We start from the raw sequence: 17,857 nt of genomic DNA, 5'->3' as shown, positions 1-17,857 counted from the left end.
CTTTACATGACTGAAACCCAAACACAATCATGTATGTAATCAAGGTATTTAAATAATATATATAAAAACAAAAACAAAAACAAAAGTAGTAAGCATTAATAATAGGAAAATACCACGCGTTCCAGAAGACAACATTAAGTTCATGCAGAAATGTTGAGTTTTGTAAAAAAAAAAAAAAAAAAAAGATTATTGAATAAATTTTTTTTTTGTAAAACATCTCTGAAATATTAGAAGACTCTTTGAATTAGAATCAATAGACACAGTTTAGTGTGTTTGAAGTGCTAAACAATGAAATGCTCTGGAATATTAAAGAGTAAATTTAATGTAACTGACCACATGGTCCATCCTGAACTGGATCAAGAAGCATGTAACAGGCAGCATTCAATAGGGGAGATGACGTCCAATCTCAACTCAAACTCAGCCAGAAGAGCTTCTTGGCATAAAATATTTAAGGAGAGGACAAGCTTCATTGACAACAGAGATCCATCAACATCTGCCCTGAGAAGAAAGAATATATCTCCCAAAAATCATCAAGAAGTTTGGGAGTACTATGGTTGGAGACTCACACTGAAGTCATCCTGAATGGTAGTATTTTAACCATCAACCAAAAGGAGCTCAAAGATGGTCAGATAATAGAGACTAAGGCTGTTCTGGGTGCTACTGACGTACAAGGTTAAGGTTTTCTTATAGATGATTTAATGTCAAACATCATGGCCAAAATAAAAAATCTGAAAGTTCAGGTCCGGAGAGATAGCATGGAGGTAATGCATTTGCCTTGCATGCAGAAGATTGGTGGTTCGAATCCTGGCATCCCATATGGCCCTCCGAGCCTGCCAGGAGCGATTTCTGAGCATAGAGCCAGGAGTAACCCCTGAGCACTGCTGAGTGTGACCCAAAAACGAAAAAAAAAAAAAAACTAAAAAAAAAAACCTGAAAGTTCTTTTACAGTCACAAAATTTTAGTTACAGGAATGAGTTATTCTAACCTTAACAGTAGGAACAAGGCAGGTCTAAAGTGAAAAAAACAAAGCATAGACATGGAAAGGACCTTTCCAGACCTGAGCCATACATAGATAATTCTCAAACCCAAAGTCAGAGAAAAATGGAGGACAAGAACAGTAAAGGATAGTCCCATAGATAGTCCCACATGGGTCTTCTTAAGACCCATCTATGTGCCCTGGCACCTGAGAGGGAATCTTGTGAAATGCAGTACAACTTGGGTTCTATTTGTTCCACCCCTCTCCTCCTTCTTCTTTCCTCCAGCTTCAACTCAGACTGACTTCTAGCTCTCCAGTGCTCTCCATGAGAGTTCCTGCCATTGATGGCACCCCCTGTACAAGCTGATCCTAAAATTTTTCCATAGTATTTTCACTAAAGCACAGCTAGAGAAATCATTAATCTCTGGGCAACTTAATTATCAGGTTCCAGGTATCAACTCCAAGCTTGCCATTGCTGGCATGCTCTGCATCCCACTTTTCTCACTTAATAAAAAATTAGAAATGACATGATTGTTGTAGAGATTCATTTGAAGGTTTTACTGATACTCAGACTGGTCCAATTGATAGTTATACCCAAAACTACCATGCAATGCTTGAGTATTAATGGTCTCCTTAAATATACATTCTATTCAAGCTAAATTAAATCATCAGTATATTCTATAGTCTCTTTATTTCAGTATTTTCTTATGAAGGTCTCAGTTAAGAATTTATATGTATAACATATAAAAAAAGATTAAGTTCTCTGTAGACACAATCCTATTGCCATTCCTGGCAGAACTAATTAAGCACTCAACAAATACTATCTGAAACCTGTATAGTTATTATTAGTATAAAGAACCATAACTTTTATTTATCCTACAGATCTCTAAGAAGCATAAGTTAAATTATATCAGTTTGATAATATTCTATTACACTTGAATAACTGACAATGGTGGCCACCCTGACCCAAGATAATTTAATATGTAACTATGAATTTAATTAGTATGTGCTGTTAATGTTGATATTAAGAAATGGTGGGGCCGACAAGGTGGCGCTAGAGGTAAGGTGCCTGCCTTGCAAGCGCTAGCCAAAAAAGGACCGTGGTTCGATCCCCTGGAGTCCCATATGGTCCCCAGAAGCCAGGGGGCAATTTCTGAATGCTTAGCCAGGAGTAACCCCTGAGCATCAAATGGGTGTGGCCTGAAAAAACAAAAAAAAATGGTGAGTATTTCATGTTTACTTTTTATTTCTTAAGAACTGTGCTTATTAAATAATAGAATATAGTCTTGAAGCAAAAAGGTATTTCTCAATCTGAATGAATATAAATACATATAAATAATTAGGTTGCTAAAGCAAATTTTAACTAAAACACAATTTCCAAAGTAATGATTTGTGATAATTAGATCTGCATAATATATTAATTACCATATTTTCTCATCACAGATTTAATGCTATTTTTGCAAAAATGTGAGATGCAACCCTTCCACAATGCTTTGTAAAAGTTATGTCAATATTCCTTAAAAGATAATGTACAATAAAGGACTAGAGAGATTATACTTCAAGCACAACACTTGATTTGTACTTGGTCAACCCAGCTTATATTCACCCACATCTTATATTGTCCCCCCAAACACCACCAGGAGTGATCTCTGAGCACATTGGGAGCACTGTATGCACATAAGCACCATATACAGTAACTCAAAAGCAATGCAAAAAAATTGTGTACAATGATTATGTGGTAAAATATGCTTCAGGATTTTATGCAAGATAATAGAACAGTAAAATAAGTGATAATGCTGTCTGTTGTGATGGGATAGGGATAGACAGTTGTTCTGGCAAGTTGTCTGTGCTATATGAATGTAATTATACTTAAACTATATATTCAAGCTATCACATACATACAGTAAGTTTCAATTGTGGTAAGTACTATGAAAAATAAGTAAATTATCAAAGAAAGCATTTTTGAAAAAAAATAATGTTTGAACTAAAACTTGTACTTAAGAAGAATATGCAAATATAAATATTTCAGGGGAAGAAACAGTATATTTGAAATTTTTTAATTTCAGTGCTCAGAATATTTAGAACCTAAGGGCCACTAAGGGTGATAGTGAAAGAACAGTTATGAGTTCTAAGTTGCAAAAATAGTAGAACCCAGAGTTTGCAATACTTCATATATTATATTATTTGGGTTTGTTTTAAGAATATATTGAAAAACTTTGAGTCTAATACAATCAATATGAATATTTTACATTTTAATTTTTTTAACTTTATTTAAAACTCTTGGTATACAAAGTTGTTCATAATAAATACAGTTGTTTTGGCCATTTGGTATTGCAATACCAATCTCACCAACAGTGTGACCTTCCTTCTAGTATTATCTCTAGTTTTCCACCCCTCCTAAGCCTGTCCCCTTAGCAATCACAAAATACTTTATTTTATATTGCTTGTTACAACAAAATAGCTAAAAGAATTAACAAAAAAATACTTCAGTAAGAGAAACTTTGTGAAACGTGTTATATCTCACAATGGATCATTAAACTCATTGTCTGAAGGTTTACTAGACTACTAGGCTGTTTGTTGCGAGTTGAACCTTTTGTGTTATTGTTTTAGTTTATTGAGCATATTGGCTTTCCCATCAAATGTTACTTTTTCATCTAAATTGCTGTGCTTTTAGGTGGTAAGTGTTGTGGAATTTGGAGATGTACATCTCGAAATGTCCAGGAGCTCCAGGATCTATATAAGTGAGCAGATGAGATTCAGCATTTTGGCTTAGCTTGCATCTCTTTTAAGATTAGTGGTGAAGCTGTGAAGCTGGTCCATTGCTTATATGGCAGCAGCTATAGAATGTGTGTGTAACTGCTGGGACTTGTGGCAGTATGGTGATGAGGGCAAGCTGCCCACCCTCACTTTGAATAGATTTCAAAGTTTTCCATCCAAAATCCAGTGTACCTGAAATGTTTCATTAGCTCGACATCTCTGCAGAGATTAGTCATGAAGCAGTGACTGGGCTGTTTGCATGGGGGCATCTATGGGGTATGTAGGGATACAGTTGCCAGGATTTCAGCATATCAGGAATTTGGCCTGTTTATTCCCAAGGGTGTCCCAGAATTTTAAGTCTAAAGACTGTTGTACCCACGAGTTTTAGCAGAGTGGCTTGCATCTCTTCCAAGATTAATTGTAAAGCTGTGAAGCTGGGACCTTGCTTACATAGCAATTAGTGGCTGTGGGGTTAAGTGTGACTGTTGAGGCTTCTAACAATAAGGGGATGAGATGGAATGATTCTGTTCACCCTCATTCAAGAAGACCAACAGTTCTCAGCCCAAACACTATTGTCAGTCTGAGTTTTAGAACATCTTTCAGTGACTATGAGGATGATATATTAAAAGGGATCAAGAGAAGGGAATATATATAATAAAATGAGGCACTTTAAGGATGATAGGAGATACTAAAGAAAGTATTTTGGAGATAGAATCTCGACACTGGGTGCAATATTCATACAGAGGTTAAGGGAGGAAGACTTCAAGAATGACTCTCAGGTTTTGGACTAGATAAGAATGTCAATTATTGAAATGGAGAGCAAAACAGACGGATCCTAATTAAGTGATACATTTAAATAAATCTATGAACTGCTCTATTTGTCCATGAGGAGCCTCCTATTACTGAAAGTTTTTGAGTGAAAAAATTTTAAAAATCTATATATGGTACTAGACAAAGAGTACAGATTAGGTAATTGTCCTGCACACAGCCTACCTGGGTTTGATTTCTGGCACTACACATGATCCCTTAACTATGGCAAGTGTGATACCCAAGCACAGAGCCAGGAGTAAGCTCTGAGCATACCCAAGTGTGTCCTCAAAATAAATAATAAATTAATTAATTAATATACATATGGGGCCAAAGTGATAGCACAGAAGTAGATCATTTGCCTTGCATGCTGCGGATCCAGAACGAACCTCGGTTCTAACCCTGGAGTCCCATATGTTGCCCCAAGCCAGGAGCAATTTCTGAGTACACAGCCAGGAGTAACCCCTGACCATCACTGGGTGTGGCTGGAAAAAAATCAAAACAAAAAAAAATAAACATATGAAATTTTCTATTTAGATTAACTTTAAGGTTTGTCTATTCTAGGTCTAGAGTTCACTATCATTGATTGGATATTCACCTGGTAATGTTAAGTGAAAAAAAGTTAGCCATGCCTTGATCTATGGAACTGAGTGCAATATTCAATTTTTATCCCCTTTCAAATTGAAAACTAATTTGTAGCAGGTCAGCCCCTGAAGAGGTTGACTGATGGTGGGATGGAGAATGAGGCCCTTTTCTTCCAGCTCGGAGCACGTGTCTGCCACCCTGTCTAGCCCACAGTTCTGAGGTGAAACGGCGGGTAAACAGCTCGCAGACAATCAGGCTTGTGGAAATATTTGCTTTATTCGGATGGACAAAACTGAAGTCCAAAGACTCAGATTCAGTTCCAGCCAGCAAAAGGCTGTCGACTTCCACAGACCCTTGCTCTTATAGTCCAGAGTCAGGTCCCACCCAATGGTGGGATCAGATACCAACCAATGGTGGAAGCAGAATCAGGTCCTACCCTAGGGTGGGGGCAGAATGCCAGGTCACACCCTAGGGTAGGGCACAATCACCTAATCAGATTAGGGTGAGCAACATAGTAATCCCCCAAAATATTTACATACACAACAATTCCCCCTTTTGTTTTTAGTAAACAAACAATATTGTCTACAATTATTAAAAGAAAAATTAGTCACTAATAAAAGAGCGGCTGTTTGCATAAGCGCATCACAGGAAAATGTAAAGAAAAACTTCTAACCTAAGCACAGGGTGTCTAAAACCAGAAACATGTATCAAGGAATCAACTACAAGCTCCTGACAAGATAAATCTAAGACGTACATAGATCTTTCGAAGAGACACCAGAAAGGTTGTGTAGCAGGCAAGGAGAAGCACCTTTTCTTTATTTGTTGTTGTTGTTGTTGGTTTTTGGGTCACACCTGGCAGTGCTCAGGAGTTACTCCTGACTCCACGTTCAGAAATCGCTCCTGGCAGATACCGGCATTTGAACCAATGACCTTCTGCATGAAAGGCCAATGCCTCACCTCCATGTTCGGCCTCCATGCTATCTCTCCAGCTCCATTTTCATTCAAGTTCAGGTAGACCAGAAAGCCCATCTTTGAGGGCATTGAACTAGGCCTTTATTTCGGAAGAAGAGGCACATACACCCTCTGCACAGTGGGGAGCCACTGCAATGATGATCAATAGGTATCTGAACTTAGTCCAAGTTCTTAATCCAGTCTGAAGTCCATAAGATGTCTGAAATTGATGTCGACTATTTATAGATGGGAGCTTAAGTCACAAACCAAAACAAAATGTTTAAGGCAGAGACCCTCCCTGTGTAAATAAACAACTTGAGGGCCCATCCAAAATGGATGGAACCTTCTATAAACCTAGTATTTTGCCTATGATGCGCCCACGCAAAAAACCCTGAGAACAGACAAAAATATCATTTGGGAAATTATAGACAATAATATATAACTCACAAACCTAAAGTCAAGAAAGCAAAACCTTAATGTAATACAACATCGATTCCTAATATTAAAAACTAAAATAGAAAAACATTAATTACGATAGTCAAAAGAAGTGTAGTACCAAACATAACTTCAAAGGATTACAGTTATAGGAAAAACAACAGATGTAATTTCTACAGAGTTCAATACCAATCTGTAAATATGAGGGGTCTGGAACTCCAAAAAGACCGGCAGAAGACACTTGATGGGTCTGGAAAAGCGGGTTGAAGCCTTGTACAGGAGATAACATCAAGTTGAATGAAGAAGGAAGGCCAGTACAGTCATCCATGTGTTGGGGCATCCCCAAGCGTTACATCATTACATCATAAGTTGTTTGGGCTTCTGTATTTCCTTTGGGATCGGTGCAATCTTGGGGTAGCCATTGTAGAAACGGTCAACAATAGCATTTTGTATGTGGATGGAAAACCAGAAATTCAGATAGCACAGTTTAACTGGGATCCAGAGACTGTGGGTCTTGTCCATGGATCTTTTCTCTGGTGTTACATTGTGACACAAATCCCAGGTGGCTTCATTTCCAACAAGTTTGCAGCATATATGGTGTAAAACTCCAACAGTCACGGATTTCTTCTTCCAACCGAGATCAGGAAGCTTGTAGTTGTGGGTGAAGGAGATGGGTTGCACATGTGAAATCCTGAAAATTAAAATGTTAAGGACTAGGAAGAGAGAAGGAAGGATAAGGAAGACTAATTTGGGGAAGATAAAATTAGGAAAAAGGAAACTATATACAAAATATGTAGAACAGACAGACACTAAACAAGACATACACACACAGACTTCACAAAAAATATGGCCATAACACTCACTCATACTAAAAAATATTTGTTGGAAAGGATCCAAAATAAAGCAAAAGAAAAGAGAATTCAGCTGAATCAACTAAAAGCTCCTTAAAATGTAATAGCCAGCAATTGTTTAGATAAATCATTTCAAATTCAAAAAAAATTTTTTTATGGTTTTGCCTAGCAGATTTGAAAGAGAATTTCATGCGTAATACAAACATGGAAAACTCTACTATACATGTATATCAGTATATATACAAAGTTATTGTATAACAGTAACTTTATGATAATCAATCATAGGCAAGAAGCACTGTGAAGAAAGTCCACCTAAAATTATCATTATGTCAGCGTCTTAAAACCTAAATTGAGGGAAATAAAGCAATGATGTTAAAATAAAAAGAGTGAAAGTCGTTAAATGAGTATACCTAGAAAGAAAAACAACATTAATATGATGAGAAATTTCTCTTTCAAGTGAACCTTAACTAAATTAATTTGTAAAATTCCATGATTAACTGAGACCTAGAGCAATAATGAAATTAAGACATAAATCCATCCTACAAGGAAACACATTGGGAATTCATGATTTTCAATCTATATTCATTGATCATGCCTGTGGAAAGAATCCTAGAGCATTAATAGCAACTGATAAGGAAGTGAAATGATTATCTGGTGTTCATATTAGATCTTTAAGAAGTATAAAACAGGATGTATGCTGCTGTGGATTTCACCAATGTATTAGGGACTTTTTTGATCTTCTTGTCATCAAAATTGATCCAGTGTTGTTTTGCAGCAATTTTACAGTATGAAGTACAGTGTCCATAGTGAACTTTACCATAATGGTTTGACACCGATGATAAGTTGTATTTCTTAATCTTGCTTTTATTCTCTGAAGTGAATTCCTCTAAATTGAGGTCTTCTAAAGGAAAATCTACATAAGTATGCAATTTTTTTATTTGTTTGCCATCAAAAGCAAAACGTTTCAAGTGTATTATAAGTACTGGTGGCAGTTTCCATAAATACGTTTTCTTTGAAAAATCCCTTCTATTTTTGCAACTGTTGCACAGAACTTTGTTGTCATTTCTTAATTCTTCTTCCTTAAAAAATTCAGAGAGGCATTCCTGTAATGTACATTTATCTGTAGATGTAACAGCCAAAGACAAATGAACAAATGTCTCATAAACCTCAGACTTTTGGTGGCAAGTGAGACACTGGAGTATAGATTTGAATTGTCCTTGAAAGAGATCATAAATAATAGATTTATGAGCCTTTTGGTGTTCTGGACTAAATTGTTCATAATTTTCATTTCCCATGAGATGTGTAGTTTTGTCTGTCATTAGATTTACAGTAAGCAAGTCCTGATGTAATCCCTCTATTAGGAACATCAGTAGTTCGTGAGGATCCTGCTGATTGTGTCCAGCAAACTGGTCGTTAAGTAAACCAATTGTTACTTTGAAGCTTTCAGGGTTAATATATCTATGAAATCCATTTCCCATGGTTTTTATGAGCCGACCAAATTCTTTGGCTAATTTACCTTCATGCCCCATCGGATTTTTCTTGTTAATATCCTTTTTATAATGATCTTTATAAAAATACTGAGTTAAGTCTGAAATATTATACAAGCATTGCAATATTGAGTTCATGTAGCAAGAGTTTCCTATATTTTGGAGCCCAGTTAAGACAGGTTCCTGTCTTTCCCTTTGCATCTCGGAGTGTAAGGGTTTATCACTACCATCAGTCTCACTCATTGTATGGTGTGTGACAGCTAAATTGTTCCCTGCCCCAGAGACCTCAGTAATATTACTGCTGTTAGTGTCTGAAGTATTCTGCTTTTTCTCTGTAGGGGAGTTTGTAGTCTGAACCTGATCATTTGTGCTAGCCCGATTTCTAACAAGACGTAATGGAACCCAAAATTTCTTGGGAGGGTCATCATTTATAGAAACATAGGCATAACCCCTTCCTCTTAGGAGAAGATAGCCAGCTATCCATTTTTCATCCTCCTTGATCCAAATAGGTTTATGGGTTGTTTCTTGTCTCTGAATATCTTCTTTAAAATGTCTTTCCGCTGCAGTGTAGCTTTCCCCTTGGGGTAAGTTAAAGTAATTTAGTGTGATAAGAGTCAAGGATAGCAAATCCGTTGGTGGTAAACCTCTTTTTCTATTTTTTTGCAATTGAGTTTTTAAGGTTCTGTGAGTCCTTTCTACAATGGCCTGTCCCCTACAATTGTAAGGAATTCCTCTGAGATGTCTTATCTGCCATTCCTTACAAAAAAATTCAAAAGTTTTGCTAACATAGGCTGGCCCATTATCAGTTTTTATAGAATATGGAATACCCATCACAGAGAAACATTGTAAAAGAAAACTACAAGCAGCCTTAGATTTTTGAGAAGACATGGGAATTGCCCACATAAACCGAGAATAAGTGTTCACCACAACATGAAGATAAGGTTTCCTTGGAAATAAATCTGTTTGAGTTATATCCATTTGCCAAAGTTCGTTAGACTGTAAGCCTCTTGGGTTTGCTCCTGCTATGTGAGTCTTTTTTGTTAACGGTGCACATATGTTGCAGTTTTCTACGATTTCTCTAGCTTGCCTCCATGGAATTTGGTAATTCACATGTAAACGGCGAGCATTTGTGTGTAGGGCTGAATGTTCCTCTATAGGTGATTTAAATATAGGCATTGCTAGCAAGTCAGCAGTTTTATTTCCTTGAGCCATAGGTCCTGGAAGACCTGAGTGGGCTCTAATATGTGTGATGAAGATGGGCTCAGTTCGTTTTTGAAGAAGCTGCTGTAATTGTTTAAGTAAGTCCTGTATGATCGGGTTATTAGCATTAAGGGATGCAGTGGCTATCACATGACATAAATTTACCACATACAAAGAATCAGAAACTATATTCATGGCTTCAGATACATTTTCTAATAGGTAAATTAACGTTGCTAATTCAACTTTCTGTGCAGATTTATATTTGGTATCTATGGTCATATTAATGTTGTCTCCAGTTATTCCTCCTTTTCCATTTTGGGATCCATCAATGTAAAAAACCTTGGCATTGGGAATAGGGGAATCCCGAACAATTGAAGAAATAACAAACTGAGTTTTCTTTAAAAAGTCCCAAATTTTTCCTGCTGGATAATGGGAGGATATTTCTCCTGTGAAATCTGAGAGGGCCCTTTGTAGAGATTCATTAATTGGCAATATTGACTCAATTTCCTTTTTTGGTACTGGCAAAACTATTATATCTGGGTCAAAACCTAGTAAAGATATAGATCTGAGTCTTGCCTTGATAATAATCTCTGAAATCAGTTGTAAGTAGGGGACAACTGAGCGAGGTTGTTTGTTATGTAAATACACCCATTCCAAAGGTCCTGACTGTTGCATCAAGGCCCCTGTGGGGGTTTCTATAGTAGGGAAGATTAACAGTAATACCTTTTCTCCTGGGATGAATCTTGAGAGAAACGATTTTTGTAATCTGCTCAAGAAGATGTCCAATTCATTTTTGGCAGCTGTTGTTAAATATCTCGGGCTATCTAAAGCAGGGTCACCCTCCAACGTTTTAAATAGATTAGATAACTCTGCATTTGGGATTCCTAGTGCAGGGCGGAGCCAATTTACGTCACCTAAAAGTCTCTGAAAATCATTAAGCGTTCTGAGGTTTTCTTTTTTGATAGAAAATTTTTGTGGACATATAGACGTCCGGTCCAAAATAAAACCCAAATATTGATATGGTGGCATTATCTGTATTTTTTCTAAAGCTATTTTCAGTCCTGATGTTTGTAAACAGTCAGTAACATAAGAGTATAATTCCTGTAAATCTGTTTCGTTGTTCATTGTGAGCAAGATATCATCTGTATAATGAAATACCATGGCTTGAGGAAATTTTTCACGAGCAGGGCTCAAAACCTTATCTACAAAAAACTGACACATGGTTGGGGAATTCAGCATGCCTTGGGGGAGAACAGTCCATTGGAAACGTCTGCAGGGATGGGTATTATTGAGAGAAGGAACTGAGAATGCAAAACGTTTTTTATCATCTGGGTGGATAGGAATATGGTAGAAGCAGTCTTTCAGATCAATTATAATTAGTGGCCATTCCTTTGGAATAACTACAGGTGATGGTAAACCAGTCTGCAATTTGCCCATAGGTATCATGGATAAATTTATAGCTCTAAGATCCATCAAAAGTCTCCATTTACCGGATTTCTTTTTTATAGTGAATATAGGTGAATTCCATTGAGAAAAAGATGGTTCAATATGTCCTAAACTTAGCTGTTCCTCCACTAATTCTGTCAGCACCTTTAATTTATCAGTTTTAAGGGGCCACTGACCTGTCCAAATTGGTTCATCAGATTTCCATTTTATTTTTATTGGTGCTGGTGTTTTTACGGTAGTGGCCCCCACTAAAAATTTTGGGTTTTTAAATCAAAAGAAGGTTCGGGCTCTTCTGGAGCTAATGGGATGTGGAATTCTGCTTTCCACTGTTTGTGTAGGTCACGGCCCCACAGGGATGGTGAAAATGGGCCCACGTGAGGTCTGATTATTGCTTTTTTATTTTCTGGGCCGTAAAATAGTATAGTCCTCGTACTCAACAGACAGGAACTCAGGCCTCCTATTCCTTCTAGGGAATACGGGATTTCCTGAAGAGGCCAATTTTCTGGCCATTCTTTATCAGAAATTACGGTAACCTGAGCACCCGTATCTATCATTCCATCAAAGGGTTTGCCTTCCAAGTGAAGTTTGATCATTGGGTGTTCATCTTTACATTTAGTAACCAGAGCCACGATTGGGTTTTGAGCAGCACCCGGATCTGTGCTTCCAAAATCTCCAATTCTAGTCTTATCTGAAGTCCCAAATTTGACATAAGGCACTATTACTATCTGGGCAATCGCTTCTCCTTTTTTAAAGGTCCATGTAACTGGTACAGTAATAACTACAATGATTTCTCCCATGGAATCTGAGTCAATGACACCAGTGATTACTGATATACCCTTTATGTTGAGGGAACTTCTGCCAAGGATCAAACCCATGGTATCTGGGGGTGGCGGGCCTACAATGCCAGTTTCTAACATGTAAGGGCATGCTCCTGGGTAAATTGTAATGTCCTCTGGGCATAATATATCTAATCCGGCACTCCCTGAAGTAGAGTGGATTAATTCCCTTATCGTGATGAATTTTCTTGGGCTGGGCTTGGAAGGATTATTGTCTGTGAACTTTGCCCCTGATTTGGAAGGGCCTGGGGGGAGGCCCTGAAGGCGTTTCCCTGCATCTTGTATGTGTGTTCTTGGGGAGCTGAATTTATAAGGAGACGACAATTTCTTTTGATATGTCCCTGTTTTCCACAATGGTAGCAGGTGATTTGCCTCCTGGGGACTGTGTTAAAACCTCTACTTAGGTTATTATTAATGAGGTTTCTGGATCTGCAATCATTCGCCCAGTGGCGACCCCTTTTGCATTTTGGGCAAAGACCTGGTTTCCGGAAAGTGTTCTGTCCCCGAGGGGAGTAAGACATTGTTCCCTTGGTAACTGGGAAGGTTTGTACTGAGTCTGAGTGGGGTGGGGGTTGGGGTTCCACATAGACATTCCGGCAGGCATAAAGGTAATCATTCAGATCTGACTTTTCATTTAATGTATTCAATACTAATCTACAGGCTGAATTTGCATTATGATAGGCCACAGATTTTACTAGGAAGTTTCTTATCTCCTCATCTTCGACTTGTAACTTCAGAGCATCTTTAATCTTACCTACAAACTCTGCAAATGACTCATAAGGGCCTTGGGTGATTTTTAAAAAGTTTCCTCTACCAATGCTGTTAGAATCAATTTTTTCCCATGCTGACAATGCAATCTCCCTGATTAAATTTAAGATTTCCTTAGGTAAAGCTGCTTGTGTCTGAATATTTGCAAATTGATTTTCTGCCATTAATAATTCATACGATAGAGTAACACCTGCCACTTGCTTTTTCATACCATCCGGACTATATAATTTAGCTTTTACGCCTTCTGAATAGTACATTTCCCATTCAGTTCGCTGTTTAGACGACAGGCATATTTCAGCGATTCTTTTAAAATCATACAAAGTCCAAGATGAGTTATGACTCCAAAGTCTTAATAACTCCACACTGTATGGCGATTTTGGCCCATTTTCTTTACATGATCTTTTAAACCGATCTAATTCTTCCATCTGATAGGGTACATAGTTAGAAACATTTACCCCGTCTATAGGGGATAAGGCCTGATTAGCAAAATTACTCTGAATAGAGCTCTGAGACCGAGCATGTGGTTCATTTTTTGAATCTGCTCTGCTCTGCGATTCAATTTTGTGACTAGAAGGAGGCATACTTCGTGGAGTTAGCACTGGAGGTAGATCATTATCTGAGTCACTACTGTCAAGCAATTCACTAGAATCAGGCTTAACATTCTGAGTTGTTTTTCTTCCAGCAAAAATTTCTATATTGTTGATGGTGGGGCTGGATTCGTCAGCCTGCACCTTGGTCTGAGTTTTCGTCAGATAAATTTCCTTATTATCTATACTGGTTTTAGCCTCACCATTTCTACACTTTCTATTTCCTAAATAGAAATAACAGCAAATAACTATGCTCGTAATAATAAATAATCTGAGGGTAATAAAAACTCTGATCGTTTTTTCACTGACCCAGTGAGGCGGGGGGGCGAGCCCCGAGGGGCTCTCGCTTCTGGCGCTCCGAACTTTGACCTGAATCCTGGACCCAACAAAACAGCAAAAATGGTGAGATTTCTGCTCTTCTGTTTCATTTTGGCTCTTTTCGGGTGCACTGAGCCCAAAACACTGGGCCACGTGGAGCCATGTTCAAACATGGCCGTGACCCCTTCTAGGGAAAGAAGGGCAATTAAAACAAAAGAGGTGGAAGCTTGCATCACCTCCAGCCCAGGCCCAGGCCCAGAACTAAAACTTTGTTACAAGAAACAAAAACCTGGGCCTCTTCAAAGACTTATTAAAAGTCTAAATTGGAAAAGGAGGAGAAAAAAGACTATTGAAAATGGACTGATTTTCTGAAAATGACCTTCAGCTTGAATTTGGATTTCGGCTTTGGAAATTTCGAACTGAACTTTTAGTTTAAATAACTTTGAACTTTGAACATCCTAAAGCCCTCTGCAAAAAAGCTGTGGCCGAAAACTGGCTTGCTAAGTGCTGCCCTAAGGGGAAAAGCAGCAAAAGGTTATCAGCCCAGAAGCAAAAACGCCTCAGCTCAGCTTTGCTCCGTGGCAAGCCTGAAAACCTGCAACCTCATGGTCTACAGAACCGTCTACGGGGCCTGAAACTATGAAAGGAAGCCACGTGGTAAGATCAGCGTGGAACAAACCAACATCTGAACTTTAAAAGTTTACAGAAGCCACATGGTGAGATCAGCGTGGGACAAACCAGCATCTAAACTCTAAAAATTTACAAAAGCCACATGGTGAAATCAACGTGGTGAAATCAGCGTGAAACAAATTAATCATTTAAACTATGATTTTAGGTGTAGGAACTTAGCAGGTAATTTTATAGTTTACTCATAGTTGGTGATGGAATAACTTTTAGTTAGTTAGTGGTTAAAAAAATAAAAAAGGGAGGTAATACAGTTTAACATCTAATTTCTAACCACCTGCATCTTTGTCTTAGTCATTTTCTTTATAATTTAAATGTGTTTTGTTATCTTTCAAAGTTAATATTTTCAATTGCAAAATGTTTTACTGTGTATTTTAATGTACTTAGCCTGTTTTTAAAATGTATGTTATGCATGTATGCTGAAGTACTTGTGTATAGAAAAGTTATAGGAACAATGAAGTTCCCCCAATATAGTTTAAAAGTATAGGAACATGAAAGTTCCAAAATAGTGCTTGGTAAAAAAGCATTAATAGAATTTTAGGTTACAGGTGTAAAGTATATTTTGCAAATAATATGTTTTTGAAAAGGGCTGGTATATTAATTTTCACTCTATTACGTTGGTGCATAAAAATATTAAGAAAAGGAGGAAATGTGGGTGTAACTATTTAAGACCCTAGACCCACCCATTTCGGGGAGGGGTCTTGGAAACCGGATAGTAGGTGTAACCTTACCTGCTAGACCCTCCCATTCCTGGGAGGGGTCGGGGAAAAGCGTAATAATCTGAGGGTCCAGGGTTCAGGTCCCTGTTCGGGCGCCATTATGTAGCAGGTCAGCCCCTGAAGAGGTTGACTGATGGTGGGATGGAGAATGAGGCCCTTTTCTTCCAGCTCGGAGCACGCGTCTGCCACCCTGTCTAGCCCACGGTTCTGAGGTGAAACGGCGGGTAAACAGCTCGCAGACAATCAGGCTCGTGGAAATATTTGCTTTATTCGGATGGACAAAACTGAAGTCCAAAGACTCAGATTCAGTTCCAGCCAGCAAAAGGCTGTCGACTTCCACAGACCCTTGCTCTTATAGTCCAGAGTCAGGTCCCACCCAATGGTGGGATCAGATACCAACCAATGGTGGAAGCAGAATCAGGTCCTACCCTAGGGTGGGGGCAGAATGCCAGGTCACACCCTAGGGTAGGGCACAATCACCTAATCAGATTAGGGTGAGCAACATAGTAATCCCCCAAAATATTTACATACACAACACTAATTGACACCTCTCTATATTCTGCACTAATGTATTTTCTAAAAATTCAAGCTTGAAGATTTGAAAAAGGTTTCACATTATTAAAAAATTATTGCACAAAATTCAAAATACACATCACTTAAGTTAAAAATAACACTTGTTATTTCAAAATGTTAAATCCTGTGCATTTTTAATTGCCTTTGTTAGTCTCCTATGTCTTTTCTATTTAAGCAACTAAATATAAATACTAAAAATTCTTTGCTCTGATTAGTGATAAACTTTGACAGTTTTTTATTAGGTTAGGTAGATCGGAAAACATCTCCACATAAACTGAGGCTTGCTATTAGAATACTTATAGAATTTTAACTTCAATATGTAGTTTTAGCCTATAAAATTATATAGAGAGAAATACTATGCAATGATATTCACCCAATAAGGTAGTGTTTCTATTTTATCTAATATTTTTACCTGCATCCCAAATGTATTATATCAAAATAGTTTGTCTTCTTTACAATTTTCTCTCCTGTTTTTCTTCAACATATAGATTTAAAGTTAAGTTTTTAACAAGTTTGTAGACAATGTTTAGATTGCAATGATACGTGGATTGAACAACAAATATCAAATCAGAAATTATACCCTACATTTCTATTTCCTGAAGGAGGAGGAACTACAAGATGAATAAAGGCCTGTCATTATCAAAACACATACAGAGATTGTCATTTCCCGTGAAAATATAAAATTCAGTAAGCTGTCTGCAGTTTGAGCTAGGAGTATAAGACCCACTCAAAGAATTTGTACTAGCGTTCCAACACCTAGTGAAGAAGGCGGGGCGCGGTTACATCTCCCTGACAACGTTTAGCCCATCTTTCAAACTTGCCCAGACTGAGTTTGCCTTGGCTGCTGTGGCTGGAGGAGCACCTTCTGTGGGAGTTAAAGCTGCAAATGGTGTGGCATTGGCAACTGAGAAGAAACAGAAATCCATTCTGTCTGATGAGCGAAGTGCACACAAAATGAAACCAAGTACCAAGCATATAGGTTTAACATATAGTGGCATGGGTCCAGATTCCAGAGTGCTTGTACACAGAGCTTGAAAACTAGCCTGTTGTATATGAAAATATTTCCATAAGATTATTCTTTGCCTGTTGTCCCACCTTGACCTCCCAGGTGGGGGCGCCGTTGAGAGCTTAATAAATAGTTTGGGAGCGAGGTGTTCAGGGTCTTTTGCCAGAGTTGTCTGGTTGGCTCAAGGTTGAGTTAGCAGCAGGCTGACAAAGGACTCTCTTCACCCAACCTTTTACCCCTTTAACCCTCCTGTCTGTGTGGATTATTTGCTGCGAATTAATATTACCAAGATCTTCCCCCAAAAGGGGACAAGAGGATGGGAATCATTTTCTCATTTTGTGAGTTCTTTGCGAATACACAAACTATCAGCAAAGGAGTAAACAGGACCCAACAAATGAGGCACCACTTATACCTGCAGTATTATCTTATTATTCATAAGAACCCATTCCCACAGCTCAGCCGGTGCAAAGTGTAGCTTCTGTGATGCAAGAATATACCATTGAGGTGCTATTTGTCTATTTGGAGTTTCTTTACTTATTTGTGGTTGGAATGAGGGACTACCATATTTATTTCAGTCAGATCCATCTGGAGCTTACTTTGCATGGAAAACCACAGCCATGGGAAAGAACTATGTGAATGAAAAACTTTCCTTAAAAAAAAAAGATACAATGAAGATCTGAAACTTGAAGATGCCATTTATACAGCCATCTTAACCCTAAATGAAAGCTTTGAAGGGCAAATGACAGAAGATAACATAGAAGTTGGAATCTGCAAAGAAGCTGGATTTAGGAGACTTACTCCAACAAAATTTAAGGGAGTGACTGAAAATCTAAAATTTCAGATAATCTATTTAACATGTTTAAAGTATGTT

Source organism: Suncus etruscus, chromosome 3 (assembly GCF_024139225.1).
Source record: "Suncus etruscus isolate mSunEtr1 chromosome 3, mSunEtr1.pri.cur, whole genome shotgun sequence".
Lineage (NCBI taxonomy): Eukaryota > Metazoa > Chordata > Mammalia > Eulipotyphla > Soricidae > Suncus > Suncus etruscus.
Note: the sequence above shows the minus strand (reverse complement) of the source record.